Below are 9,326 nucleotides of genomic sequence, written 5' to 3'. Positions count from 1 at the left end.
TATACCCTCTGGGAGATCATTTACATATATCAGAAACAGCATTGGTCCAAGGAATGACCCCTGCGGGACTCCACTTGTAACGTCTCGCTAATCTGAGACCTCACCCCTCACACTGACTCGTTGTCTCCTGCTACTTAGGTACTCCTTTATCCAATAGAGTACCTTCCCTTTCACTCGAGCCTGCATCTCCAGCTTTTTCACTAGCCTCTTGTGTGGTACTGTATCAAAGGCTATCTGGCAATCCAAAAATATGCAGTCTGCCAACCCTTCTCTTTCTTGCCTGATTTTTGTTGCCTGGTCGTAGAATTCAAGTAACCCTGTGAGGCATGACCTGCTATCCCTGAACCCATGATGATGCTGTGTTACAAAGTTCTTTCGCTCCAGATGTTCCACTAGCTTTCTTCGCACAATCTTCTCCATCAGCTTGCATGGTATGCAGGTTAGGGACACTGGCCTGTAGTTCAGTGCCTCCTGTCTATCCCTTTTCTTGTATATCGGGATTACCTTAGGTGCTTTCCAAATTTCTGGCAGTTTCCCTGTTGCCAGTGATTTCTTATACACTATGGAGAGTGGCAGGCACAGTTCTTCTGCTCCTTCCTTTAGTATCCATGGCGATATTCCATCTGGGCCTATAGCCTTTGTCACCTCGAACTCTAGCAAAAACTTTTTTACTTCCCCATTGGTAATCCCAAACTCTTCTAGTGGTTCCTGGTTAACTATTCCCTTTCTTATCTCTGGAACTTCTCTTTGCTCTAATGTGAAGACCTCCTGGAATTTTTTATTCAGTTCCTCACACATTTCCTTGTCGTTTGTAGTGAATCTGTCTGCCCCTATCCACAGCTCCATTACCTGTTCCCTGAATGTTGTTTTTCTGCTGATGTGGCTGTGCAGCAATTTAGGTTGAGTCCTATCCTTGCTTGCTATGTCGTTTTCATATTGCCCTTCTGCCTCTCTTCTCACCCTGACGTATTCATTCCTGGCTCTCTGGTATCCTTCTCTGCTCTCAGTGTCCTGTTATTTGTGTGTGGGGGAGGGAGAAAAGGAGAGAGAGAGAGAGAGAGAGAGAGAGAGAGAGAGAGAGAGAGAGAGAGAGAGAGAGAGAGAGAGAGAGAGAGAGAGAGAGAGAGAGAGAGAGGGAGAGGTGTGGGGTTGGGATGCTTGACGGGAGAGGTTAGACGAGAGAGGGGGTAGCAATACACCCCAGGAAGGGGGGTGGAGGGGGGTAAGACCCCCAACACATTGGCTGATATTAGATTTTCTTCTTATGATTCCTAATTAAATATGCAAGAATGTTTATAGCTCAAAATGCAAGATCAAACAACCTGTTTCTGTTCGTGAAGAGTAATAGTTTTCTCTTACTAAATAATACGTTGCATACGATTATCTTGATTACTTTAAGGAAGAAGCCATAATTCTGAATTGGTTCCCAAATCTGAAAAAATAACACCAATCTCATATGCAAATTAGCCGGATTGACTGACAACCTTCACTCACTCAGACAACTTTCTATACATGGGCGGTGTCCAGTCCTCGTGGTGACTTGTACTCACTACATGTTTGACCTTTGACCTCTGGGGCACCTGACATAAGATGACCTCTCGTGAAGCACAAAACTAACCTTTTATAGATGGCTGGTCTTCGTCTCGGTAAACTTTTGTTGTCGATTATGAAACATAATCTCGAGGAAGATATTTTGGGAACAGTCTACCTTCAGCGAGTTCTATACATGTCCAAAACGTCTAGAATCTATGATCTAACTTTCTGCGTCATCTTCAACGAATTAAAAATTATCGGTCTTCTATCTTGAGGTTATCTTGAGATGATATCGAGGCTTAGCGTCTTCGCGGCCCGGTCCTCGACCAGGCCTCCTTTTTGTTACACACCCACAGGAAGCAGCCCGTAGCAGCTGTCTAACTCCCAGGTACCTATTTACTGCTAGGTAATAAGGACATCAGGGTGAAAGAAACTCTGCTCATTTGTTTCCGCCTTCACCGGCGATTGAACCCGAAACCTCAAGACTATGAATCTGAAGCGCTGTCCACTCAGCTGTCAGGCCTACATAATAGTCCACTCTTGTACATAAACATTTCCTAAATACACATTTTGAGATGTTTCTCACTACTGCACCGATGGACAATAACATCACAAACACTTGGTAATTTTATCGTAGCAATTCCTAATGTCGGAAAATCCGACACCATTTAATAATCATACAGATAATAGCTGTATTGTATAAACAAGTTACCCATAGAAAACGTAACTTGTAGTGGAATTACCGTCTAAAGAAAACGGGATATCATCACCACATACTATTATAATTCACCAGCTATTCTGCTGGGAATTATTCTTAAATACATTAGTCTTTGGACTTTACCATCATAAAAACATCTTATATAAATTAACTTAATTATCAATATTAAAGTAGAGTAAATGTGACCCTTCTATCACTTTCTGAAATCTGGACAAAGTAGGCCAGGCGTCAGTGGGGAAGGAGGGCAGCCATTGTTGTGTCACCTCCGAGACGTGTGGAGCAAATTCGGCTCCTATCATTCTGGACAATGTCGGCCAGTAACGTCAATAGTATGGAGTGTTAAACAGCCATTGTATATTGAGACCAGAGGCTCACACGGGAGCAAATTCGGCTCCTGTTAAATTTACTTGGACGTAGTGTTATGGAAGCCAAAGGTGTACCATTGTCAACACGCTGTCTACAAATTCAAGTTAAGTCTATCCGAAACCCGTTTATCACTCATTTATGGCCATTAATGTCAGGATATAGGGTGACCCGGTTAGATCGCGAAATAGCCTCAAACTAAAGGTAATTAAGCCAGGTCTTCATGTTCCATGTACAGTTTTCTCTGAAATACTTGTCATATATAGGATTCTGGCTTCACAGCTAGCGCACTTTTGACAGGTCAAGACGAGGAAGCAAGATTTGTGCACCAGTTACTGGGTGATATGGAAGCTACCTCAAAGAGGATAATTTGGTGTCTACACCCTAGTTATACCTGGTGGACTAACCTGCTGTACTATAAGACAAGGAACCTCTTCAATGTTTAATAATGTGTAGTTAATACTGTAGTTTGATTGGCTGCATATATATAATTTAATAACCCCCCCCTAATGTGTAGAGGATCGATTTGTGAGATTATGAGATTATTGCAGAAATACAGTCCACTTATTATTATACAAATTGCTATCGAAGTATATAAATTAACGTAAATATAAATTCATATAAATTAAATAAATATAAATCTCACAGGTCGGTTCCCACACCTAATCAAAAATATACTTTGTAAAGATCCAATGTTAAGTAATTGGTTTGTTAACTACTGTTAATTGTGATTGGTTGAACACTTTCCATGGATGGATTTTTGTTATATTTTTACCTAAGAATTACAGGAACATTTGTATTTTCAAGGTTTGTTTGTATGAGTGTCTCATTTACAGCATGGGAGGTATGGTAATGGGGTTAAAAGTATTCATAAGGCAGGAATTTGACTACTTCCACTAGTGTTAAGTCGTTATCGTGTACGTGATTCATTAACTGTTGTGACTACTTGTGCCTGAGTGATTGAGCTGTAAGCTCTTGGACCCCGCCTTTTGAATCGTCGGCTCTTCAATGTACTGACTCCCGACCTGCATATTTCCTTCTCACACACACACACACACACACACACACACACACACACACACACACACACACACACACACACACACACACACACACACACACACACACACACACACACACACACACACATGGAAGACGCTGGAAGACAGAAGAGTTAGGGGGGGAAATGATCACTACATTCAAGATTCTGAAGGGGATTGATAGGGTAGATAAAGACAGTCTATTTAACACAAGGGGAACACGCACAAGGGGACACAGGTGGAAACTGAGTGCCCAAATGAGCCACAGAGATATTAGAAGGAACTTTTTTAGTGTCAGAGTGGTTGACAAATGGAATGCATTAGGGGGTGATGTGGTGGAGGCTGACTCCATAAACAGTTTCAAGTGTAGATATGACAGAGCCCGATAGGCTCAGGAATCTGTACACCTGTTGATTGACGGTTGAGAGGCGGGACCAAAGAGCCAGAGCTCAACCCCCGCAAACACAACTAGGTGAGTACAACTAGGTGAGTACATACACACACACACACACACATACACACACACACACACACACACACACACACACACACACACACACACACACACACACACACACACACACACACACACACACACACACACACAGATCTCCCAGAGGGTATAGATTCGTTCCTCTCAATGTTTGCCGACGATGCAAAAATTATGAGGAGGATTGAAACAGAGGATGATAGTAGGAGGCTACAAGATGACCTGGATAGACTGAGTGAATGGTCCAACAAATGGCTGTTGAAGTTCAACCCGAGTAAATGCAAAGTAATGAAACTAGGCAGTGGAAACAGGAGGCCAGGCACAGGATACAGAATAGGAGATGAAGTACTTAATGAAACAGACAGAGAGAAAGATCTAGGAGTTGATATCACACCAAACCTGTCTCCTGAAGCCCACATAAAGAGAATAACATCTGCGGCATATGCGAGGCTGGCTAACATCAGAACGGCGTTCAGGAACCTGTGTAAGGAATCATTCAGAATCTTGTACACCACATATGTAAGACCAATCCTGGAATATGCGGCCCCAGCATGGAGCCCGTACCTTGTCAAGCACAAGACGAAGCTGGAAAAAGTCCAAAGGTATGCTACTAGACTAGTCCCAGAACTAAGAGGCATGAGTTATGAGGAAAGGCTGCGGGAAATGCACCTTACGACACTGGAAGACAGAAGAGTAAGGGGGGACATGATCACAACCTACAAAATCCTCAGGGGAATCGACCGGGTAAACAAGGATGAACTATTCAACACTGGTGGGACGCGAACAAGGGGACACAGGTGGAAGCTGAGTACCCAAATGAGCCACAGAGACGTTAGAAAGAACTTTTTCAGTGTCAGAGTAGTTAGTAAATGGAATGCATTAGGAAGTGATGTGGTGGAGGCTGACTCCATACACAGTTTCAAATGTAGATATGATAAAGCCCAATAGGCTCAGGAATCTGTACACCAGTTGATTGACGGTTGAGAGGCGGGACCAAAGAGCCAGAGCTCAACCCCCGCAAGCACAATTAGGTGAGTACACACACACACACACACACACACACACACACACACACACACACACACACACACACACACACACACACACACACACACACACACACACACACACACACACACACACACACATAGTGTCAGAGTGGTTGACAAATGGAATGCATTAGGGGGTGATGTGGTGGAGGCTGACTCCATACACAGTTTCAAGTGTAGATGTGACAGAGCCCGATAGGCTCAGGAATCTGTACACCTGTTGATTGACGGTTGAGAGGCGGGACCAAAGAGCCAGAGCTCAACCCCCGCAAACACAACTAGGTGAGTACAACTAGGTGAGTACACACACACACACACACACACACACAGGGGGGCCTCGTAGCCTGGTGGATAGCGCGCAGGATTCGTAATTCTGTGGCGCGGGTTCGATTCCCGCACGAGGCAGAAACAAATGGGCAAAGTTTCTTTCACCCTGAATGCCCCTGTTACCTAGCAGTAAATAGGTACCTGGGAGTTAGTCAGCTGTCACGGGCTGCTTCCTGGGGTGTGTGTGTGTGTGTGGTGTAGGAAAAAAAAAAAAAAAAAAAAGTAGTAGTTAGTAAACAGTTGATTGACAGTTGAGAGGCGGGCCGAAAGAGCAAAGCTCAACCCCCGTAAAAACACAACTAGTAAACACACAACTAGTAAACACACACACACACACATACATACATCCCCAGGGTAGAGTCCGTAGCAGCTGTATAACTCCCAGGTGCCTATTTACTGCTAGGTGAAGAGGATCATCAGGTGAAAAAAACTCTGCGTATATGTTTCTGCTACGGCCGGAAATCGGACCCGAGGCCGTAGGACTGCTGGTGGGGAGTGTTGTCCGCTGGTGTTGACCGTGCATGGTGCCAGTGTTAATGACCCTCTTGGATGGTGCCAGTGTTAGTGACCGTCTTGGTGGTAATTACGTCAACTACACTGGCATAGTGACCAACCATCACGGCCACACCCTCACAGTATACACCGAGGAGCGGGTACACCACTAGGTATACATGTATACCCTCGCTCAGTGTGCTCTACACAGTCTACTGGTTCTCGCGACGTTCCTCATAGATCATTATAACACCAGACTTTCTATATTGCTAAAAGCTCTCCTCCAGGCCTGAGAGAAACTTTCTCTCCGTCAGTCATATTTTATGGGTCTTCTTCCTCTCACCTTTATTGACTTGGGTAGTTTTTTATTAAAAGTAAAAAATGTAAATTATTATAATTTGGTGATTATTCTGTCCACTTAACACGGCCATAAAGTAGTAGTCAGCATCCTGTAGTCTCAGGAGACTATAGAGTGGCGCTCTGATTGTCGGTCTGGAGTGGCCTCTCCAGGGCGCAAAGCCTGAGTAGGTCTGTTGGACATAGGCGCCAGTGGACGTGCCATGGACACACACATGGGGTGACCCAATACCCTCTTATGATGGCCGGCGCTAAGCTAAACAACTTAACAGGTATCAACAACGTTGTCAGCAGATCTGAATACACTCTGCCCTGCGCCCTGCAGCCCTCAGACCTTCAGAGATAGCCCTGGGCAACCGAGCGTCACCACGCGCTCCCTCACACTCTCCAAGCTAGTTTATATATATATATATATATATATATATATATATATATATATATATATATATATATATATATATATATATATATATATATATAATTATAATAAACTAAGGAAAAAACAGTGGACGTTTGGTACTCCAATTCCTGCCCACTACCGAGTAACCTTCGACCATCCCACCGCTGCCACCAGTGTAACACCGGTTGATGTTGTAGAATGATTAGGTTGTTGTTGACCGGGGATGGTCGAAGGTTACTCGGTAGTGGGCAGGAATTGGAGTACCAAACGACCGCTGCAATGGGACAGAGATAACACAGCACATCCACAGCAATGGGACAGAGATAACACAGCACATCCACAGCAATGGGACAGAGATAACACAGCACATCCACAGCAATGGGACAGAGATAACACAGCACATCCACTGCAATGGGACAGAGATAACACAGCACATCCACAGCAATGGAACAGAGATAACACAGCACATCCACAGCAATGGGACAGAGATAACACAGCACATCCACAGCCATGTGACATAGAGAACATAGCACATCTTCTTTACTTGGATGTCCTCTCTGATGGCCTCGTTCCAGAATACTACCGTGATTAATCGGTTTTTGTCTTTGTTGTACTGGCCAATCCAGAAAAACTTTTCTATGCCTTGTTCAGCCCCTTCCATTCCTATCTCCTTTAGTATCCCTGACACTGCTGCTTTGTCCTTAGCCCTCCACTCTACCTGCTTGGAACCTTCTTGTTCTTTAATACCTACCACAACTACAGCTCTTTTCCTTTCCATTAACTGGCGCGTGCATCTAGCTACCTCCCTTGAAGTTACTGCTTTCATTGCAACTTCCTTGACTGTAGACATGGCTTCTGGGCTCTTCCTCAGTATTTCAGCAAAGGTGGCACCCATTGTAGGGCACCCTGTGTATAGGAGGCTGTGTGTTGGGGGCCGTGTGTGTGGGGGCTGTGTGTATGGGGGGGGCTGTGTATGGGGGGGGGCTGTGTGTAGGGAAGTCGTGTGCGTGCAGGGGGAGAGGGGCTGTGTACACGGCATCCAAAGAAAAACGACCAAAGCAACTACAATGTCACAGTGAATGACCAAGTTAATACACTCCCCAAACTTGAAGTCATGCAGTGGACTGTATCTCTGGTCACACACAAGCTGCCCTCACCTCGTCCTGTGCAGGTGTCTGGGTGTGAAGGCGTAGCCGTATTGGTTCATGTAATTCAAGTGTGGCGTTGCTGGAGTATTGCCAAACACAGTGTGGGTGTAGCCCGCCCCACAGGGCCCTCAGCCGCCCTCCTCACGCCCTGGTCACACTCTCCAGGGGACCACGTGCGTCCCCTGAGAGGCGTCGTGAACCAGTCTACTACCCACAGCACGGCTCCTGGAATAGAACTTTCCCTTATAAATCAATGAGCCACCTGGCCTTTAACTGCTTAGTTGAACTAGGTCTAAGGTAGAGTGAACGTCTAAGTTATATCCACTAGTTTACTGGAGCCGACTTACATGACACCGTTTACTGGAGCCGACTTATCTACATGACACCGCTTCTCATATTCACAGATCTCTCTATACATGAACAAATTCACAAGGGCCGTGACGAGGACTCGAACCTACGTCCGAGAGGACCCAGACGCTGCCTTAATCGACTAAGCTACGACATGGTCAAAAGAATCAGTCTCTCTATACATACTCACAACCAAATAACAAATGAAGTAACACAAAGCACAAGTCATGGCGGCTAGATGGCACTAAGTACCAATCAGGTAATTACATGGGTACAGTAGTTCACTCAAGACTGGCTGAAGGGTGTGAACATGTTGGGTAGTGACGTTACATGACCAGAGTGACGCGGGGGGGGGGGGGGGTAGGGTAGTGACGTTACATGACCAGAGTGACGCGGGGGGGGGGGGGGTAGGGTAGTGACGTTACATGACCAGAGTGACGCGGGGGGGGGGGGGGTAATGTCTCAGCCTGAGCACCAATAACAAGTCAGTGAACTATCACTCTGTCTTCAGAAAAAACTAAGTCCCAACTGGACTGGCAAATGGCAAAGTCTAAACTCTTATCAAATTAGTCAGAGTTCACTATGACTGGAATTATGACACAGTGAAGAACTCTGTACTTAAGTTAAAGTCAACAATGACTTAACAAATGGCAGAGTCAATTATCATCTTCAAACATTAGAGTTACAATGACTGGACAATCTGGCAAAGTCAAGAATCTCATCTCAAAAGTTCAAGTCCACAAACCATGAAATTTAACTCCCTCTGGAGAGAAGACTCAGGACCTAGAGTCCACACTGGCGCCACAATATATCACTGTCCACTAACAGCTCCAGTACAAATATGTCACCTGCTACACTGTTATACTGTAAGAATCTCGTGATAACACTTTGATATTCGGATCCTCACAAATAATCCTGACAAGAAGTAAACAAATGACAAGAAGTCAATATATATATATATATATATATATATATATATATATATATATATATATATATATATATATATATATATATATATATATCTATATATATATATATATATATATATATATAGATAT

This window comes from Procambarus clarkii, chromosome 16 (genome assembly GCF_040958095.1).
Source record: "Procambarus clarkii isolate CNS0578487 chromosome 16, FALCON_Pclarkii_2.0, whole genome shotgun sequence".
Classification (NCBI taxonomy): domain Eukaryota; kingdom Metazoa; phylum Arthropoda; class Malacostraca; order Decapoda; family Cambaridae; genus Procambarus; species Procambarus clarkii.
Note: the sequence above shows the minus strand (reverse complement) of the source record.